This window comes from Falco peregrinus, chromosome 4 (assembly GCF_023634155.1).
Source record: "Falco peregrinus isolate bFalPer1 chromosome 4, bFalPer1.pri, whole genome shotgun sequence".
Lineage (NCBI taxonomy): Eukaryota > Metazoa > Chordata > Aves > Falconiformes > Falconidae > Falco > Falco peregrinus.
Genome location: NC_073724.1, coordinates 21,253,103 through 21,275,343, shown reverse-complemented (window position 1 = coordinate 21,275,343; position 22,241 = coordinate 21,253,103). Strand labels below are relative to the sequence as shown.

The 22,241-nt window shown below is 42.8% G+C and overlaps 1 protein-coding gene across 4 annotated transcripts in view; it reads left to right on the top strand.

Moving 5' to 3' along the window:
- GRIK1 (glutamate ionotropic receptor kainate type subunit 1) overlaps nt 1-22,241 on the top strand; it is a 174,440-nt gene that overhangs the window by 47,680 nt on the left and 104,519 nt on the right. The gene's annotated exons all lie outside the window — the stretch shown is intronic.

The following is a 22,241-nucleotide window of genomic DNA, read 5'->3' as shown; positions in this document are numbered from 1 at the left end:
GATACGTGGGGATGAGGGGATGAGGGCAGCAATCCTCTTTGTCCAATCTGAATGAGAATTAAGATTCGGTTAGGGTGAAGAATTGTGGGTAGATTCATCAAAAAAAAACAACCCAAACAAACCACTATCACTCCTCATTTCAGTACATGAAATAAATATATTTTCCAATAAAAAAATAAACAAAAAATGCCAAACAGGATTTGGCAGCTAATTCCTCCATGATTAAGGGATGCAGAAACATATGAGGCAAAAAACAGCTTTTGAGGGTGATTAAATGCTGAAATGAATCCAAAGACATTTGATAACTGCAGAAGCAATTTACTGAGAATGCTGCTTCTACTTTTGACAGTAACCATAATCTCCACTGAAGGAAAATAGGCTCAAGAAAACACAAAGCACAGGTTATATGTATGTATATGTATGTAGTACTTATAAAAGTAGGAGTTTAAAAGTTTATATTGCTGCTGGGGGTTGTTTTTGGTTTGTTTGTATTCTGCATGTTTGCCACACTGAGATCAGACTCTGCTGAGTGTTTATTTGAATGGAGCTCACCAAACGGGTAACCCTTGAGAACAGGATTTAAAAGCCACATAACATTCAGAGAGCGATGTTGGAAATGCGCAAGCAACTGTATTGGCAAGCCACATTTACAAAGGTCATTTGATCCCAGCATGTGCAGAATGTATGCACATACTAATTGAGAGGCATATCTGAAAATCTGACAGCCTGTTATTTGTGAGAGCATTGCTTGTATTTTCAGGAATAGGGGAGGTTCACACGAGGGCAATGAAAATAGCTTGAAGCATGACAGGAAAGTGCATAGAGCCGGCATGCAAAGATGGTAACGCTGAGACAGAGGGCCATGAAATCACCAAGGTGGAGGAGAAGGTGAATTGGGAATGAGCTTTCCTTGCCTTTCTGAATTCAAGGACTAAGGGGCATGAAATGAAACTAGCAAAGGCCAAATTTGCAACAGCATTATAAAGTGGTTCCTCGCATAACTTGCAGTTAAACTGTGAAACTCCTTGCCACAGGGCACTGAGGAAACTAACAGCCTTTCACAGGTTCAAAAAGGCATTGGAAAAGTCCTGGTAAAATAATCCAGCAGATCCTGCTATAAATGGCTAGACATCACCTCTGGCTCTGGAGCTGAGTGAGCTACAGACATGCAGACACTGAGTTCTTGGGGGAAAGACTGCTATATGTTTCCCAGATACTCATGCTCTTTCCTAAACATCCACGGTTTGCTACTGTTGGAGACAAGAGCAGGAGAGCCTGCCCTTTGGCCTGAGCCAGCACGGCTGCCCTGTGTTTCTCTTCAAGAGATGGCTCTCGTTAGCAGTTGACTAACCACCACAAGGGTATCAGTGAGGTACCAGCGTAAGTGACTGCAACAAAACCAGATCTCGCCCCTGAGCTGCACGAGCCCCTTTCATGTCCCCCAGGCACAGGAGAGGAGAGCTGGAGGGCCCTCGGGTGGGCTGCTGGCAGCCTCCATGGAGGGATCCAGAGCCGACCAGTATGGGCCTGGAGAAAGGAGAGGCAGGCTATGAAGGTAAAAGACCAAATCAGAAGTGTCTGTCCTTGGAGGCTAGCAAGGGTGTCGTCATTGGGAATGAAACAGTCCTCCTTTTGCTGAAGCTGGGGATAAGCTCAGTGGTGGCAGAGATGCCCGTGCCCTCCGGGAGAGAGTGATGGGTGTACCCCATCAGATGATGCACTGAGCATCAGGTGAAGGAGGCCTAAAGGTACTTGAAGCAACTTAGCAGCAAAGAGAGATCAGGCAGGGAAAGAGTCTAAGATAATTAATAGGAGGAAGGCCAGTCCAGAGTCCTTGTTCATCCTGTTACATAAAATTCCTTTTATCATGCCATCATCCAGATCCCAGTGATAAGTCACAAAACAAAGGTGCTGGGGTCTGCCAGTCTGGATAACGTGTAATCAACAGAGGGAGGAAGGGGGGTCAGAAATGTGCTGTATTTCACCAGTAGCTTTCTTAGGGCTAGATTCTCTCCTTGCATTAGTTGTTTTGTGATTTCCAGCTACAGTGGAGGTTATGTAGGCTAATATACCATGGTACTCTTGTACAGAAGCCATGTTTTCGTAGTCAATTGCATTTTAAAACTCCTCTACTTTCTTCTCAACCATTTGACGTTGAGTCATGTTTGCAAAGGTTTTCAGTGCAGGCTAACTGCTCATCTTTTTTTGAAACTCATTATTACTAAGAAAATCAGGCCTTCTCTCTCCAAAAACTTATTCTTACATTTGGGCATCTATTCTACACAGAACATGCGCACTCGCAACAGAAACCATTTAGGTTACCACTGATTTTATAAAAGAGAACTTTAAATACATGGATTTTACTTTGCACAGACTGACGGCAGCAGCAGATCAGTGCAGTTCAGTATCGCTGCTCATGGAGCCCTTGACACTTCTGCTCATGTTGGCAAAGGAAGGTGTCAGCTGCAGGTGGTTCGGTAGCACGCAGGCTATCTATTACCCACCAGCACACTTCATGTATGTAAAAAGCTGCTGATGGTGGAGCCTTTAATAACGTGATCCGAATTTCAATAGTTTCTTGATCCAAACGTGGAATGACTATACTGTACCTTTTCCGATGTGTTTATTTTCCTTCTGTAGGTCTGGGTGAATAGGCGGTATTTCACCATACACATAGTGAATGGGCTTACATTTTTAGGGTTGTTATTTTGCTTGGAAAAACTTCATGTTATTTTTGAGCTATACAAGAATCAAAAAGCAAAACCACCAAAGACATTTATGAAAACACATGTGATGTAGAGTTTAACCAAAAAGCTTTATTGAACTATGGTTACCCTGAGTAGTACCTGCTTATAGGGCACACCAGTGCTGCTAAACCAGAAAAGATAATTCATATGTATATATTGGGCACAGTGTGCAAATACTCTGCACACTCTCAGAGTAATCCAGGAGCGTATTGACTGCTACGCCAGCAAATTAACTAATAAAATAGCAACATGCACACAGGTACTCAAGGGCTTAAGGGGAAATCTTACTTTGATTGTTCCTAGAAGAAGAGTGCATTTTCTAGCAAATTTTTAGAAAATGAGCTGAATACATTCTAGGATATTTTGCTGAAGGTTAAATCCAGGTTCCAATTACTCATGTGTACCTCATTGCTATAAATGATGTTTTGCAGACTATGGAAAGTGGTAGCTTATATTTAGATAGGAAGCTGATAGGAACTATAACTCATAAGAATTTTCCACTTAGATGGAGAATGAAAAGAAAGCAAAATAATCCCACAAACCCCACCCACCCCAAAATAACACAAACAAACCACCAAACCCTACAAACCCTAGACCCCTAAACCCAAACTCAGCAAGACTGAAACATTTCCTTTGAGTTTAATTTAGATAACTAACTTAAACACTTGGCTTCTGCGTAACTTTGTCTTCTTGAGCTCATGCTGCATCAGTTACTGGAAGTGTGTAGATTACATTGCACACACTCACCAGAGAGCTGCTCAGAGCTGAGATCTGATGCAGATCTCATGTATCAGTACCAGTAACATATAAACCCAAGTATTATGTAACATATAAGAACTCAAATATATGTTCCCCTATCATTTTTATGTTGGTAACATATAAGAACAGCTTTACAGGGATTGAGACTTCCATTGGTACTAAGCATTTGAAACCTACTGTATTCAGAATTGAAAATGCATTCCAAATGAATCTAAAAATGTTCATATTTGGAAATACTCAATTAAGTCATTCTAAATAACATCTAGTCTGTCTTTAAATTAATGATATGTATGCACAACTTTTATGCCATATTAATTTAGTTTTGTCCTAGCATCTCCTTGGTTTTATTAAAAATTTAATTACTTCTTAAGCAAGGAGATTATGCCTGCTATTGAGTTAAGTTATGGCTAAATTAGAAGCTACCAGTCTACAGGAACAGCTGAAATCATGCCACCTTGAAATCTGACTGTTTAAATCACAATTCCAGACTAGAATTCATAGACTGTCTTTTCTCTCCTTAAAGGTTATAAAACTATTTTTAGGGTAGAACATGTATCTGTAGTTGATTTTTAAAATAATATCAAATAATAATGCCATCTGGTTCCAGTTGTGGTTATATTTTTAAGACCTAACACAAGCCCCTAAAACAAGATCTAAAACTACTCACGTATCTTCAAGTGTAGCATGGAGATAGTGGTGCTGCAGTGATTTTAAAGTTATTAGGAAATGTTTCTAAAAACAACAATGTATTGGTGATAGCAAAGAAAGGTCTTTGAAATCCCTCAGTGCTATCAGTTTTGACCCAGTATGACTTTTACATAATCTTTACATCTTTGTGTGAAAGCCTGTGGCAATTAAGCGTGAAAAACAGTGGCTGAGGGCAGCATCGATAGAAATGTGGTCACCTGGCTTCTGATGACCAGTGCATACCAAACTGTGTCAGTTCTGCATCTGAAGGGATGCTGTGATGGGAATATTTAGCTGCCATGCTCTCCATGCTGTAATTCCCATCCCAGGTGCCTTCTAGCTGACCTAAGAGATTTCTTGTTCAGGCAGCAGTCATTTAGTTTTAATCTGAGACCAAATTACTGCATTTGCTTCCTTGTCACCTAGCAAAATCAAACAAGCTTCACGGTAAGTGAGAGACAATTACTGATGGATGTAGGGAGCAAAACAACTGATTGATGGTTTTGCGCTTTTTTTTTTTTTTTTTTTTTTTTTTTGTGTGTGGTTTCACACATGCCAGTAGGTATTGCTGAAGCCAGTCTGAACCACAGTGTGCCCTCTACCCACAGAGACTGCTCCTGTCACCAGGCTGGCCCTCCGTTCCCCCAGCGGGGTTGTTTGTATGGCTCCATGCTGAACCATGCAGGGAACTGACTTGTCCAAAAGGATCTCAGTTTGAAGAAACAGTTTTTTCAGCTGAACCTGTTCCTTCATCTGTCCCACCACGTGGCTGCACACCCAGCTGTGCTGGGCACAGACCTTGAGCAGCAAGGGGCAGGGCTTGCTTAGGCACTGAAAATTGTGTGGTCGCGGGAGTGGGGACAGTCTTGGACAAATCACTTCCCTTTTTTGACTCAGCATTTCCCAGAGAATTTAGGATTTCTGGAAATACCTGTTTATCTTCATTTGAAACAGTCAGTTTTCAGCTGTCTGTGTAGAGGCCATCTAGAGGGGAGGCCATAAAAAAATAGACAAGGAAAGGTCTGAAAGATGAGATCAATGCTAATAAAGATCAAGTCTCTTATCTCTATGCTATCGTCCAGTCTCGAGCAGCTACTGCTCTTGGATACTGTGGTAAGGATCTCTTCACCCATGTCAAAACCTAACTGTACCCAGAAACAAAGAGCCAGCACAGGAGAAGAAATTCATGGGTTCTCATGGAAAAGGAGGGAGGAGAGATGAGACTGCAACAGGGACTAAGAAAATACAGGAACAGTTGCATGCCTGAGTAATAGAAACTGAAGGGGAAAAGTGGTACATGGGGAAGAGTGAAGGGGAGGAGGTGAAAGTTAAATGAAAAGTGAGGGAGAGGTTGATAGCAGAAGGATGATGACATGAGTTAGAAACCAAGACAAGGAGCAAAGTAGCTGAATGAGGGTTTGAAGAGAAAGATCATGGCAGTTATTGCCACCTTTGGGGAAAATGGGCTTTTTAGTAGAAAAACCTCAGTTTTCTGCAAGAGTGAAAAATAAAATGTGAGACTCAAAGCACTGATTAATATTGGTTGGGGTGGGCTGAAAAAGGGAATAAAGTGATTTAGGAAGGAAAATATTTGTGATGAAAGTAAATACTGGCGCAGTGTAAAATAACAGATGTGAGAATACTCCTCATGGAGAATGAATAAAAGTAGAGATGAGAAACAAACTGTTGCACAGAAGGAAACAAAATGGCTTGTCTTGAAAGCAGGGACCACGACACTGACAGAAAGGAACAAGAGCACCAAGGGAAAGGAAGCAAAACTAATGACCACAGATTCAGATGTCACTTTGGTAGATACTGAAAAAGAAGTGATGGGATGGAAGGAAGACCAAAGGAAATGAGAAGCAAATCAGAGGAGGAGAGGTCTGAGAGGTACCTACATTCAACTTCACAATTCTGGTGATGTTAAGGGCAGGGGAGAGGTGCCTGTGTTGCTTAAAGGCAGCTACTAAATTCCTGCAAGCACTTAGCTTCCTCCTTCCTGAGGAGGACTTCATTCTCAAGATGCTTAACTGGCGAAGAGGAGAGGTGTGCAAGGAGACCCAGAGAGAGAAAATGGCTACCTCAGGGAACACACAGCATGGGAAAGGAACATTGTCACTGCTTAAAAACACCTAAGAGACAGCCTGAGACCCATAAAAGCTCACTACCTAATGAAAAGTAGTATCTCATGACGTATCATGTAGAAACTGCAGCCAGGACTCAACTGATTTTATGGCTGCCAAACTCCCGGCAGCTGGAAACCATTTTCAGCTCTTGCAAGGCAAGGCAGGATCACACTCATGATTTCTCAGGAAAGTTCAATAGCTCATTACCTACATGAGCACTTATATTATACCTCTGGGAATAAGGTTTCTTTTCCAGAAAGATAAGGCTGTTAAATCAGCTTCTGACCTCCTTGAGGCTTACACAGACAAGATTATCTACTGCCTGGAAGCAGACACAGAGAAAATCCTGATCTGCCACATCTTGTAGAAGAGAACTCCCATTAAATACATCTAGCACAGTAGCCTTAAACCGCACATTTTGGTCCATGCACAAGTTCACACAAGTGTCTTTTGAGATGTGGCATCCACAAACTCTTCCAAGATTCCAGGGCTGAACTTTTGTCTTTTCTTTCTCTTTATAATACTGTAAGCCATATGTGAAACTGTAATGTGTGAGTCTATCTCAGACTCATAAGGCAAACTTTCTTCCATGTACATCACGTGGATAAACTGAAGGAAGTGTGCTTTGATCCATTATGAGCACTACCCAGTAAAGGTAGATGGAGCACATTTATTCCAACATTTGTCCAAAGGCTACAGGGCAACATCTTTCTTACTTTCTCCTTCTGTCTATGAAAGCAGGACATGGACCAGTAACTGCAGAATATGCAGTCAAGTTTACTTGCACAAATGCACTAATTTGATCCCTCTCCCGATAAAAACACGAGGCTTCATCACTTAGGCTCACAATGAGGAGATGTTAGTGTTACCAGTCATACCGCGTGGCATAGTCCCTGGTGTGGCACAGAGATTCATGCTGTTCAGGTGGCTTACACAAACCTGGCATTGGCCTTATAGACTGTAAGGCCAGATGAGACTTTACCCTCTTATATTTCAGCTGGCCTCCTGGCTCTGCCTGAAACGATCCTTTCATGATTTTAGGACATGTACATGCTTAAGTGTGGAGACCTCTCTACTCAAGCTTGCTCCCTGTTGCACATCGCATTTGTCACTGCTGACATTTCAGTAAATATTTGTCAAAAGTTAAACTGATTTAGAGGACAAATTTTATTTTATAATTTTGTCCTTTATACTGGTACTATACTGACAGTCTGGTGGCATAAGTGGTGTTTACTGCATTGCTGCTTCCTTGGGACAGGGATGTCTGTGTGATGAATGTCTGGAAAAGGGAAGAGGGTATCATCAGACTGAAAAAAATCCTAACCAGGACACTGTTAATTTGCTTGGTTTTAGCATAGGAACATTGCTCTGATAAAGGGGATTAAGCGATGTTTGTGAGAAGATAACCAGCATAACCCGTTATAGTGGGGAGTGCTCAGCAGATTGGCATTACTGTTGTGCATTTAGATGTTAGTGCGAAACTGTATTGTTCAGTTTACTGTAATTATATAATACAGAGTCTGCACTATGGCTAGAACAACAGCAACAAAAGCTTCCATTTCCTTCATTTTTTTTGTTACTGGAATTTCAGTGTTAATATTCCACAGTTTTCTTCATGTACTTTTCCCATAACTACAACAGCTGCCCTGTCAGGGAGTGAAAAGCAGGCAATGATTATGTGACAGCTTTAGGGTATTTACAAAAATCAAATATTTTATAGATGCTTTTATGACCTTTGCAGGGAAAGGCTGAAGTCACAAGAATAAAACCCGCTGTTAAAAGCCTTACCCCTTCCCTACTTCACAGCACAAAGCTAACACCTCCACTCAGCATGCTAAGGCTATGCAGAAAATAGAGCAGCAGCCTCATTGCAGAAAGACATATGCCTGCCACAAGGATGTTACGGCTATAGACACAATCTGAAAGAGTAAAAATGTGAAAGCCTTCACCTAGAAACCTGAAGTATCTCATTCTTCAATACTTCCAACCAGCTGTTTTGCCTTGTATTGACTTCATCAGGGACAGTGCTGGGGGCAGAGAGGAAGGATTTTATTTCTGGCTGCTCCCAACCACCTTCTTGTCCCTCATGTAGCTGGGAATAGCTTCCCGACAGATTTGCTCCATAACCTTCCCAGGGACTAAGGTGAGGCTGACCAGCTTATACTTACCCAGATGCTCTTTCTTGCTCTTCTCAGAGACAGGGGTGACATTTGCTGCCTTCTCATCCACCAGAAACTGTCCCATTTATCACAACCTTTTAAGGACGATGGAAAAAGGCCTTGCAATGGCATCACCCAGCTTGCCTAGCACCCTCAGACACAGCCCCTCTGGGCTTATTGATCATGCCCCATTGGCCTAAGCAATGCCTTATCGCAGCACTCTCCAAACTATCAAGCTGCAACAAGGTCTCTTACCATCTCATATCAGTATACCCTTCATACCAGTCCCTCTGCTGCCTTCCCCTTGTCTCTCCTCACCCAGGGCCCACGCTCTCTCTCCTCTTGCTTCTTCCTCCTCTCTCTTCCTTGGTTGCTCTCTCTTCCTTGGTTGCTCCCTCTTCCTTGGCTGCCCAACCTGCCACAGCTGCACCTGATCTACATCAGCCAACCCAACACCCCTGAAGCCAGCCCACAGCTGTGTATTATCAATGCTAATTAACCCAGCTTCATTCCACTACAATGCCTAACTCCTTCCCTTGCAAAGGGAAGTGCTACACTCCCACGTACTTTGCATAGGCTCAGGAAACTGGAAGATGAAGTGGCAGGTCTTATCGCTGAAAACTGAGGCAAAGCAAAGCATCAGGTACCCCAGCTTTTTTCTTGTCCTTTGTCACAAGGTCCTTCCACCAGGATGCCAGCTAATAAATACCTCTGCAATTTCCCTATATGCAGCTGAGGTTGCCAACAATGCATCCTTGTGTCTCCACATGTTGGCAGAGCTAATTTGAATGTCAGAGAAGCAAAAATTTCTTATTCTGGCTGCATCTTTCCTTCCCCGTGTGCCCCAAGCTTTGCGTTGCTCTTTGCTGAGGTCTGGTGCAGGAGCCAGGCTGCCGAGGCCACCCCTCAGGCATTTGGGCTGGACATGAGCTCAGAGGAGGGAAGCTGCAGTCTGAAGGACATGTCAGAGAGACCACACAAGAAAAGGATGGATGCAGTCCTTGCGAGGGATATATGGCAGATTACTGCCTTCGCCTTGACTTGTCTTCTGAAGCTATAATCAGACCTGCTTCTGCGGAACTTAGGGAGTATGTCCTGTTCCCTTTTCTCTCACCACTTCCAAAGGCAATCCTATGCAGATTTATTCTCATCACTTTCAGAAGAGGATGAAGCATCCTGCCACTACGTGGGCCAACAGGACCTGACTAAATGCAACTGTTCATGAGTTGCCTCTGTGGCATTGCCACATGCTGCTTGCTGAGTTATCTCAGTATTGCTCTTTTTAAGTGCTTTATAGCTGTTTTTGTCAATAACTGTCAGGTTTCAAGACACACTGCTTGTTATGGTGCTTCATCTCATTACAGTACCAAGAGGCAAATCCTTGCTTGTTTTGGGCACTCAGAACTCAGCCTGCCTTTGGGGGAGGTTTGGCTGAAAGTGTACAAAATTAAACACTACACGAATTTGTGAAAAAATGAATTTCAAAGCAACGGTTCACATACGCCTAGCAGACCTCTTTTCTTTTTCTCATATTCTGTCCATCCTAAATTCAGAATAGCTAAAAGAGGAGAATTAATTTCTATTTAACAAGCTGACTTTGCGACACACTGGCATGAGAGCTGCTTCCCCCCATGACAGAAGCTTGTATGACCATAACACCTCTGTGGGGCTGTCAGTTTTTACCTTCATTAGCGATGGAGAGACAGAGTTCACAGCCATCAAAAAGCCTAAAGACATTATCTGTCAGTTATCACCTATGAAGTCAGATTTTCTTCATCTTTTCAAGAGACGGCAACAGTGCTTCTGGACAACAGAGACACATTATTATTTGCTCACAGATGCAGGCAACGTTGCAGAAGGAACTGTAACCTTCACTATATTTGCATATCTCCATAAATCCTTTCCATTTATGTTCTCAGTCAGTGCAAGCTTTCTGGAACCTTAACTTTGAAGAAAGTTTAGCCTATGGTTTAGAATGAATTTTTGAAAGTTTGAATAAAACATTGATTCCCTCTCCTTTCTGGATAGAATTCCTACTTATTTCACACATTTTTTTATTGATTTCAGAACTGTTTCCCAGAAGTCTCTCCTGTTTGGCATTCTCTACAAGTACCAAATGGAAGACATAGCAAAAAATGTTAGCAAAGTCCCACTCCAAATATTTCAATTGAGATTACAGTTAGAATCCATCCACCGCATCCTGCCCTACGATAACTTGTCCTAGAAAATGCATGGTATATTTATGGTATGTGCCATTATGCAAGCTTGTGTGTATGTATATTACAATCTCTTTGTCAGTACCATGATATTTGCATTAAATTTCATGGTAGCTACAACCTTCTCTGGAAAAATAAAGTGTCACCCAATTTGAAAGCAAAGACAGGACCAAGTTTTAGAATGGAAGCTCAGTAGGAAATAAAATTCTTATTTTCATAAGTTAATTAGTCCATAAAGCTGGGCCCTGGTCATTACGAGTAGTTTGCAGATGCCAGTAAAGAGGTTATGTCAGAAATTACAAGGTGATTTTGACTAGGGAACCTTTTAATAAATCTGAATGCTGCATCACTTAGTGGAGGGAATCTCTCTGCTCTTCAGTGTTTATTAGGAAGCATCCTCTTCCTACCTTAGTAACTCACTGCCGGCATACTTACTCACCTGAATGATTAAGAATGTCATAATTTACATTTTTAAAAATGACCTTTTATTTTACTCCAAGGGAATTAATAGCCCTGACAAGTTTTTCCAGCTACACAGTGGCTCCACAGGGCAGGGAAAAATAAACATTAGCTCCATCCATATTTCACTTTCCCTGCCCTGTGGAGCCATAGTGTAGCTGGAAAAACTTGTCAGGGCCGTTAATATTTGTATATTAAACACTGCTGCTTTGAAGGAGGTGCAGACTGTCTCTCTCATGCAGAAAGCAGACATGGGCATTTCCAGGTGAGCAACATGGTTGCAGCTGCAGGCACTAAACCTGGCTGGCCCATAAGGCAGGGTGGGGAGGTTGAGTTGCCATAGCCACTTACCTGCAACCATCTAAGGTTACAAAGACAGTCTGTCTGAAATATTTTTTCCCTACTGCCAAAACCAACCAAAATCAGAGGATATCTCAAGGAGTAGAAGAACTGGGAATAGCCCTGGCCCAATGAATCATGCCCAAAAAATTTGAACGTTGTAATTTCCTGAATTGCCAGCTGGCCATAATTTCGGGGGCAGTGATAATCATTCCGTGTCAGATGTTTTTGACAAAACATTCCCTTGTGGAACTTTATGAAAAAAGTGGCATCAGTAGGAGCATTTACTACAGGAGGGGCAGAAGACCCAGGCTGAAGGCTTTGCTCCATCTGCCTAGGACACTGGAGCCTCACTCTCCCAGTGAATGAGAGTCTCTGGGCTACTGGACGCGCTAAATGTTTTTCCACCACTGACTTTCCCCAGTGCCATTATCCATTAAAATCTCTGTCAAGCTGATGTTTTTTCATTGGCACAGAGGATCATTTTTCACTAAGACTGGCTTTAGATGGCATGTCGGCAATATGCCAGGTTCCCAAGCTTTGTCCTGCCTCAGTGTGTGTGTGGCTGCCGGGATACAGTTAGGCACTCTTTCTTGCAGCAGATATTTAACTTCCAGTTATACATATAAAAATTTCCTCCTGAAAATCGTTAGAAATCTGACCAGAGCTTACAACTTCAGCCATGGGCTTCTGGAACAAAGATCGAGACACCACATGCTTTTTCTAGGCAGCTGAGGAGAGAGATAGCACACTGAGATGATAATAGATAGTAAAAATTATTTGCAGATTTTTATGTATAAAACTCTCAGCTTTATCAGTTTATAGTTCCACAACATACCAAAATCTGACTGTAAGCATCTCAGACATTTCAGTTCAGTCGCTCACACCCACATGCCCACTGCTTCCAGAGGGCACACTGCCTTAGCAGTGGCTCACTGTAAGCAGAAATTTGGAATTAATCTAAATAACCTCTTCACCCTAATATTTAGATGTAAACTGTCTCAAGCCCAAGGAGCAGGTTGGAAATTAAGCCTTATAAAACCTGTGATGCTTTGCCTCCTTTAACATCATTCTTTTTTTTTTTTTTTTTTTTTTTTTTTACTTAATGGTAGCCCTATTTACTTTTTGTAGGTCTACTACTTTAAAGAAATTTATATAATACATATACACTATGCTTCATAAATCCAAATGCTGGAACATGAAAACAGTTTTTATAACAACATCAAGGAAGATCTATCTTTCTTATGTGTACCAAAGGCATCACACTGACATTTTTAGGTGATGGACCATAAGTTTGCCCATGCAGCAGACCCCAGGGAAATGATGATGACAATAAAGAATATATTTAAAGAAACATTTTTAAAGCTGTGCTCCACAAAGATAAACAGTAATCGTATAATCACTTTTTAACTTTGGGTTTTTTGAGAGGACTTCAGCTCAGGCTCCATCATGGAAGAAATTTGCCAGAGACAGATTACTCTGGGAACATTTCATAGCACATAGCCATCTTTTTGCGGCATAATCAGGTAGGCAGAGATCTACGTATCAGAAAATGCCCTTGCAACTATTTACTGTGAATTGTACCTGTAATTATTTGCAGGCACAGAATTTGAAGCTAATTCTGAAAATAGAGGCCTTAATATCTTGAATAATTTCTAGCAAATAGGTTTGGGTAATTTGCAAGTTGTAAAGCGCCATAAAATCTAAGGCATTTCCTATATCCATCTGGCATATTGGTTAATATGGGCCAACTTAGTCAGGGTGTAAAAACAATTTCAACACTAAAGAGGCAAATGGCTTTTTGCTATTTGTATCAAAGCCACACCAAGTCCCCTAAGCCTGCTTTTCTCTGGCACTGGATAACCATAGCACTTAACTATTGTAATAATGGATGACATGCATAAACATTATTGAAGGTTACTTCCTCCTTTGTGCCTAAAATGATTCCCTTGAGAGCACGTACAGCTTCAGTTTCACCATTTCTGTCATCATTCAGACATATCTGGTGGGATTTCAGATACAGTGGCTTATTAATAACAGAGAAAATCCTGTACATATGCACACAGTACCAGGACAGACAGTTACTCAGCGATTTTAAGGAGTTTAATTATAATGAGTTTCAGTATTTATGTTCAACTATAGGCCCTCCAGTGGAACACAAACTGGTGTGTATTGGCAGCGCTTTATATACATAACGGGGAATTAACCATGAATAGACATGAACTAGCTGTGAATAGTTTTATGTGGCGTACAAGGATAAGACCCTGGAAGACTTCTCCAACATGTACAATGAGTCTGAGTGGGGATGATGCAGTATACAGATGCACCATCAGAGCTGATCCAGGAGAGTTTGTTGCCATAAAAGCTTAGTTTAGCAACAGCATGACTTTTATCTCACCATCGCATGCACAGCAAGGCAAGCCTGCCTTAAGCATACAGTTGCATGCACAGTCGCTCTGTATCTCAGCAGCCATGATGCTCATCCTTACAGAAACAAAACCCAGACTTAATTCGACATACAGAGCTGCTTGCCTTTTCTCCTCCAAGTTAGAGCAGTGCCTACAAGTCACTCCAAATACTCATAACCTTTCAATGTGCTGTCTGGTCTAGCAGGTTACTTTCCCCACTCCTGGGAAACTAATGCCTCCCTGCCCTCCTCCCCATGCTCAGGGAGGAAGGAGGGTAGGGAAGCACCAGTATGCTAATGGTCAAACCAGCATCAAAGCACAGATGACTTCAGCACACCGAGGGCAAGGGCTCGCATGGTTCTTGATCACCTATCACAAGCAGAAAAGAGGCATTTGGTAAAGTGAGAACATCCATGAATTACTTGCAGTTAAGTACTTCACAGTGTAGTGTTTAAAGGCCCTTGTTCATCTCGGACATTTTGGTTTGCTACATTTTTGTTGTTATCTGTCCTGAAGCAGAAGCAACTGTTGTCTTGTATGTTATGCTATTTGACAAAATTTTCTGTAGTCTACATGATTGTGCAGAACAACAACAACAAAAAACCAAACGAACAAAAAAGAAAAAGCTAGAGGCAAATATCAGTCAGGTGTATAACCAGGAGGTGTTATAGTGAATTACCTGCCAGGTACTTCTGCTCTCTATAGTTACCTGTCATAAGCAGCAGCCAGGAAATCCAAATATTTTTTCTTCCTTGTGCTGTGAAGGTGGCAACAACCAGTTAGATGCAAAGCTCACAACTTTCCTCCCAAAACACAATGCAAATTGCTGGAACAGACAAATATGGAAGGCAGTGTTTGCATCTGTAAATGGAAGTGAGTCACTGCAGTTCTGCCCACTTTCCTACATCCTTCCTGATATTATTAAAGGGAATAACAGCCTTTGTGAAAATCAAAAGCTATCCATGATACAAAAGAAAAAGAATAAATAAAATATGTAAAATACATATTCCCTTTTCAGAACTGAACTATGCATTGAGATGGATCCTTGAAAAATACAATTGCAAGTAACTAATCTGCAGAAACTATTCTGCTCTTTCTGTTTACTCCTTGCTACCAGTCACGTAGAGGAGGTGCTGGATACTGCAGGGATTTGCAGAGCCAGATTCACAGCGCAGACCAACGAAAGGTTGGTATAAATGTTCTCATATTAAGAGATCAATCAAACCAGTACTGTATTTGCTCTGAACCACCAAAGCAGTGCAGAAGGATGTGTGTGCATGCAAAAATGGAAGAAGAGCCTATGCAATACACTGGAAGGGAACATCATCTGCATTCTTTCAGCTAAAGGCCACTTTCCCAAACTGTGCTGGCTAACTTCTGTCCCAGAAAATCTCTCCAGCTGTTCATAGGACAATGAGATCATTGAGGCTGGAGGAGACCTTGGGAGCTCTCCAGTCCAATCTCCTGCCCAAAGCAGGACAGTTCTGGGATCAGACCAGGCTGCTCAGGGCTTTCTTCAGGCAGGTTTTGAAATCCTCCAGGGATGGAAGTTGGAGGCCTCTCTTGCAGATACACAGTACCACAGATAGGAGTGGTAGCTGTGGCAAGCGCATCCCTACAGCCGCCACAGGGCAGCTAGGCATTGGGCCACTTAGGTCCACCAGATGAGCAGGTGGCCTTCATCCACCTGCCCCAGACCTTGTGGAACCTCATCCCTCTGACACATGGGCCAAGGAGCTGGTGCAGGGTCCCAGCAGGACTGTGGCAGGACTCACTGTCTTTTTGCATGAGGATTATTCAGATTGGATACCATCGTCCCAGGTAGAAAGAATTCAAAGCCTTGACTGACTGATTTCCTCTTTGTTTCAAATGCTTCTCTCAAACGTGCTGCTGGATGTTGAATAAACAACTAGAAAATCGTGGAACACTTAAGAATTTACGGTTTTATATTTATAGCAGAGTCTGAAATGTAGGTCTGCTCCTCATAAATGAGACTGATTTTTTTGTCTCCTTTTCTGCCCAGTTTGCAGAGGGGAATGTAAAACCAATCTTCTTAGAAGAATTTCTGAATGCTGCTTTGCAGCGAGTTTTAACTTCAGTATTATGCTCATAACCATACCTACATGTTTTAATGAAAATGGTTCTATTTTCATGAAACTGTTCTATTTGCTGCTGTACATGTCCCCCCATAGAGCAGAGCTTGTCCTTCTGCATGTCCCCATACTTACTGGAGCTTGAGAGTGACTTTTGATGTTTAGAAAGAAAATGGATGTATCAAAATTTGTGTCTGCCTTAGCAAAGCCTGCTGAAGACTTGCCAGATTTCTACATGCTGTTAACTTCTCCCTCCGTGCTTAATACAGTATTGTCTAAGGTCCTTTTCTGTGACTGAAAAAAAGAGTCCTTCTACCACCTCTAATCTACAAACTCTGAATGATGTTAGCCCTTTTGTGGAATAAATACTCCAAGATAGTTATCATGGAACAGCGGTGGCAATCAGCCACCACTACCTATTAAGATATGCTAAACACAAAAGGCCTCCTGCTGCCCTCATCCCACTCACCGATCCTCACAGGGAGAGGCAAGGGACTTCAGCATGTGGTGCTCTGTGTCTCTGAGCCATTTCAGTACAAGGGAAATGTTGTGCACAAGGTGCACTATTCTTATGTGGAGATTTTGCAATTAATTGTCACCAGGTCTGAATAATGCAAAGGAATCACTTTCATAACAAAAATCCCAACTTGAAGAAAAAACTCTTTCTTAAAAAAAATCTTCAATCAAGAAAACCAAGTTGCTTCTAGCAGGTGATTTAGATACAAGAAACATCTCCAACACATACATGTTTCAAATACGCTTTTCAAAGAAAGTCTTTTGATGAAAGACGGGAATTAAACATCAAAACCAACGTCTACCAATTGCAAAAGACAGTCCTTGGTGTGACAGCTGGTCAGCTGAGGAGCGGAGAGCTGACAGCTCTATTACTCAATTCATTATCCAAATGTTTCAGAACATGAGATAATTTTATTAGAACAGTGATGTCAAGAGTTACTAAGAAAGCCAGCAGAAAATTGCTCTTAAAAGAGAAAACTAAAACACCGAAAACGTGTTTTTCAGTTTGGATGGAGCCACACAGCTGCTCGCTGAGCTTTGCCATCAGCCTACAGGAGCAAAAAACTTCACCCATGCACAGTGGTGAACCACTAAGTACTTTTTGTAGATGTCCTCCCAGGCATTGTCCCGTGAGCAGAAACCTGACTATCTGCATGTTCCTGCAGGTTTCTGAAACAAAGTTATCTAATGAAACCTGGTTATCTGCAGACAGGCAGCAGATTTCTCTCAAAGCTCTCCTTTCCCTCACTCCCCACTTTAATATCCTCTGCTTCAGCAGGGCTCCTGGTACCTGGGCTGCCCACCCTGCCTGCCCTGCCTGCCGAGGGGCTGCTGCTCTTCTCTCCCCACCAGCTGCTCCTCGCCAAATTCACAGAAGAGGAATTATCTTCGTGAAAGCTGCTGTTATTTTGTGAGGACAGGTGGAAATGACTGACAGATGGACGGAGGGCTTTTCTGAGTCTTCTTGCCCTCAGAGAGAAGCTAAAAAGTCTTGGTTTTATGTGGCATGTGCAAAGGTTATGACAGCAAATGCCGTGCTGGTGGAACAGGCACAGCTGTGTGAATTTATACTGACAGGGCATATCGCTCACACCAATTTACTGTACCTTGTTACAGCACGTATTGAGTTATGTGCTGGGCAGACATGGGGTCAAAGTGGCACCAGCAAAGATCTCCCTGGGTAAGGGCTGAGGAAGACTACGCTTCTTCATCCTTCACCCAGTGCTAATGCTTGCAGTATTCTGTGCCTGCACATTTCTGAAAGCTTTCATGCGACACTAGCAGCAGCAACGCCAGATGAAGGGGCAGGAAAAATGGCTACAGTGTGATCTATCAGCAAGATGGTCATAGTTTGGCAGTCAGCCCACAGACTGGTTTCTCCCTTTTTTACATCTGTGAGCAGTCTGCAGTTGCCCCATTACCAAGAGATTAGTTTTGTTTGTTTGTTTGTTCATGTTAAATTGTGGTAAATTGCATGGAGCTGTATCTCAATTCGGAAAGGTTTTTTGTGTACCCTTTTAAACTCTTCACTGTGCTATGCACTCCCCTGCCCTCCAAGACACAGCCCATTTTCACCACTCTGGCTGAGGAGTTTTTCAGACCCCTATGCTGCCAGCAGATGGGAAGCTTTACACGTCTCTCTGGAAGGGAGAATGTCAGTGGGTGCAGCAGGAGCTGGCAGTGCCCTGCTGCCTCCTTCCCCAGCTGCAGGCTTGCGTCCTGCAAAGGGGGCTCTGGCCACCCGGGAAGAAGGGTGAAGACCCCCTGGGGCATGTGGTAGCCATTGCCCCCGTGATAAGCTGGCAGAGCCTTCCTGCGTTTTGCTCACTCCTGCCATGCTGTAGTTGCCGGGGAAGCTCCCAGGGGCATTTCCAACTGCAGTGACCTCTCTAGCTCTTAAGACTGTTTGAGGAGTGGGAAATCAGGCACAGAGGGAGGCTTCTGCTAGAAATGCCGTTAAGTTACCTTGCCAGGCCATTGAGTGATCTTCCTTTGCTGTTTGGGTAGGAAGCCGGAATATGAGCATGCTCTGCTGAAGAAGGGCATGCCATGCAGGGTGCGCCAGCTGCCCTCTGAGCTGAGCAGATGTGCACGCACTGGGAGGGGGAAGCACAAGGGGTGAGAAAAGGAAAGAGGGAAAGGCATTTTTGTTAAAAACTCAAACCAAGCGGTTAGGGAAATCCACCTGCATGATTTTGGATCATCACATAAAGACATATTTGTGTACCATGGTGCAGTACCGTTCAGCATGCAAAGCCTGTGCTGATGCCACAAAGTTGGGGACCTGGGACCAGGTATGGCAAAGCTGTGTCCGTCGGGTGCTGCCGAGCCGGCGTGCATGCTGGTGTGTTTGAGCTGTGGCTGGGAGCCAGAGAGCCAGAGCTGGTATGCTGCCCAGCTCCTGGCCACCTCTGCGGAGCAGCAAACAGAGCAAAATTCTGACAGACCTAAGGAAGCAGACCTTTACTGTCTTTCTCAGTGTCATGGCTTCATAAAATGGCATTCATCCAGACCTGTCTGAACTTTCTCTGTTTGTTTTGTTGTGGTTTGTTTGGTTGTTTTTTGGTTTTTTTTTTCCCAGTGCCTATAATATAATTTCATGTACTAGGGAGAGAAAACAGTCTCACTAATAGGACATCAAAGCAAACTCAAGCCATGCTGTGTTTTAAATAAAAAGACAAAACAGTAGTTTCTTCATGTCATTTTCCTCTTTGCTGTGTATCTGCATCAGCAATATTCAGAAACTGGGAAACCTGGAAAACCCTTTTCTGGCAAATAACCATAATGCTGATGTAGTGTTAATTTATGCATGTGGAAAGTATGAGACCTTCAAGGAAACTGAACCCTCACCTGCATTCCCAGCCTTGTTACCCTGCAATCACAATAAGAAACACGGCAAATCTACAGAAAGGTGCCATACCCCTTAAAAGTCCACTATGGTTTACCTCTGTGGTGGGTTGACCCTGGCTGGATGCCAGGTGCCCACCAAAGCCACTCTGTCACTCACCTCTTCTGCTGCGCATGGGAGAGAAAATATAACGCAAGGCTCATGGGTTGAGATAAGGACAGGGAGAGATCATTCACTAATCACCATCACAGGCAAACCAGACTCAACTTTAGGAAATTAGTTTAATTTATTACCAATCAATCAGAATAGGGTAATGAGAAAATAAATCTTCAAATGCCTTGCCCCCAACCCCTCCCTTCTTCCAAGGCTCGAATTTACTCCTGATTTTCTCTACCTCCTCCTCCTCAGCAGTGCAGTTGGATGGGGAGTAGGGGTTACAGTCAGTTCATCACATTGTTTCTGCTGCTTTTTGCTCCTCAGCAGGAGGACTCCTCACACTTCCCCTGCTCCAGCCTGGGTTCCTCTTGCTACAGGTCCACAAGTCCTGCCAGGAGCTTGCTTCAGTGTGGGCTTCCCATGGGGTCACAGCCTCCTTTGGGCATTCACCTGCTTCAGTGTGGGGTCCTCCACAGGCTGCAGGTCGGTATCTGCTCCACCGTTAACCTCCATGGGCTGCAGGGGCACAGCCTGCCTCACCGTGGGCTTCACCACGGGCTGGGGTGGAGTCTCTGCTCTGGCACCTGGAGCTCCTACTGTCCCTTCTGCACGGACTTGGGGGGGTTGCAGGGCTGTTCCTCTCACATATTCTCACTCCTTTCTTTGGCTGCAACTGCTGTTGCACAGCAGCTTTCCCCCCTTCTTAAATATGCTGTCCCAGAGGCGCTACCACTGTCACTGACTGGCTCAGCCTTGGCCAGTGGTGGGTCTGTCTTGCAGCCAGCTGGCATTGGCTCACAGGGGAAGCTTCTGGCATCTTCTTACAAAAAACACCCCTGTAGCCCTCCCCTACCAAAACCTTGCCGTGCAAACCCAATACAACCTCGGTGTAAACCTACTTCCTTAGTGCTCTGCTTGGGTTTGCTTTTTAAATACCTTAATTGTGGCTGCAAACTGTTGTCAAAGCAGCTGCCTCCTTTAGTGAAATGAGTGCCTATTTTGTAGAAGGGCCCTTTGATCATAAAGGCATCAAGAGAACATTCATAGTCAAAAATAATAATAAAAAAATTACTTCTAATACTAAAAGCTTTGCTGTAATTTAAACATGGAAAAGAACAACCAAGGAAATGTCCAGCCTCTGTGCGTTTTCTTCCGGTCAGCAGTGAGTGAGAGTCTGGGCAAAGTGTAGAGTCCATTAAATTTCACATGCATGTCAAAGAGGGCTGTCTCCAGTCAAACCTATCACCATGTTTTAAGATACTTTTGCAACCCTTCTTGCTCAGTTGTCATCTTTGAGATACCTATGGTACCATAACTCCAAACCTTTTCTTGTTTCTTTCTGGGTCTCTTTTTTCCTCTTTAGAGTGAAGTAATTGTTTTTTTTATCAATGTCCTTCCTAATGTCATCTGCAGTCAGTGCTCTGCGAAGTGTCGTCTCCTACAGTGAGACTGTAGTTAGGTCTAGCTTTCCGAGCGCTCAGTTTTTAAGGTAGATTATTTGCATTGAACTGGGAGTGTCGTCAGACTTTTCTAATAGCCCTTGATAAAGATGTTCTCAGGCACAGACCAAAAAAGTGAGGAAATTGTCCTCCTCCTATATAGAAAAAAAGTGGCTGATTTTGCATACACATACAACTTCTGAGGTTTGGAGACCCACGCTGTGCATCCATCTGCATAAAATCTCTTCTACAGAGTTGAGAATATTTTAGCTCTGTAACACCTACCTTGCGAAGAAGTATGCACTGGCTTAGCTTTAACTTTAGTCCCATTGAGCTCAGTAGGAACAGTCACATGTATTAAGTTTAGACATACGAGTCCTAGCATAATGAGAGAAAAAACATTTCTTCAGAAACCATGTATGAAATTTTTACTCATTTGAATGTCGATAACAAAACCTCCATGAGCCAGGACTTCAACCATGACTGCTGTGTAAAGTGTCATTCAGCTTATTCTGCAACTAATTTATAAATATGTCATCTGTCTTGTCTTACTAAGAACTAAATCTGATAACATGAAAAGAGTATCCCACTGTTTTTCAGACAGTTTTCACATCTCTCCATTTTCAGTGAAAAAGAGAGGAAAAAAATGAATTGTATTGCTTTTGTGAAAAAAAACTTTTAATTTTGAATTTGATGAATGTCATAGAGAAATTTAGGTAAAATTCATGTCACCATTTCCTAAATTCATTTGGCTTTATGTAGGGCATATGGCAAGATACCTTCCAAGACAAAAATATAATGAAATTAATTTTTACAAGCTTTATAAAAAAATGAATGATGTCCACACTAAAACATTTACAAACATTTCATGGGGCTTTCAGAGAAAGAGATTAATTTCTATATTTTTTTTAATTGCCAGAAAATGCCTTAAACAAGGAAGCTGTTTTTTCATAGGGTACACATGGAAGGGTTAAAAGAGATCACTGCTGAAGTAAAACATTTGCCACATTAGGCAAGGAGAAAGGTTTTGTCACATCCTGATGGGATGGACATGATTAAATGTGTGGGCTCCACACACAGCTTTCAAGAGGAGGCGTCTGCGGTAATAAGAACTCTTAGGCATTATAAGTGTGATCCATTTACACCCAAAAATGGGAAAGAGGGATCATGCAGCTTTGTCCGCCTCAGGACAAGACTCCTGAGGACTTGTCCCCTGATGTGTGGCCTCCTCCTTGCTCACTTCTTTAGTGGGAAACCCATGCAAGTGTCTCAGCTGGGAGCCCAGTTGG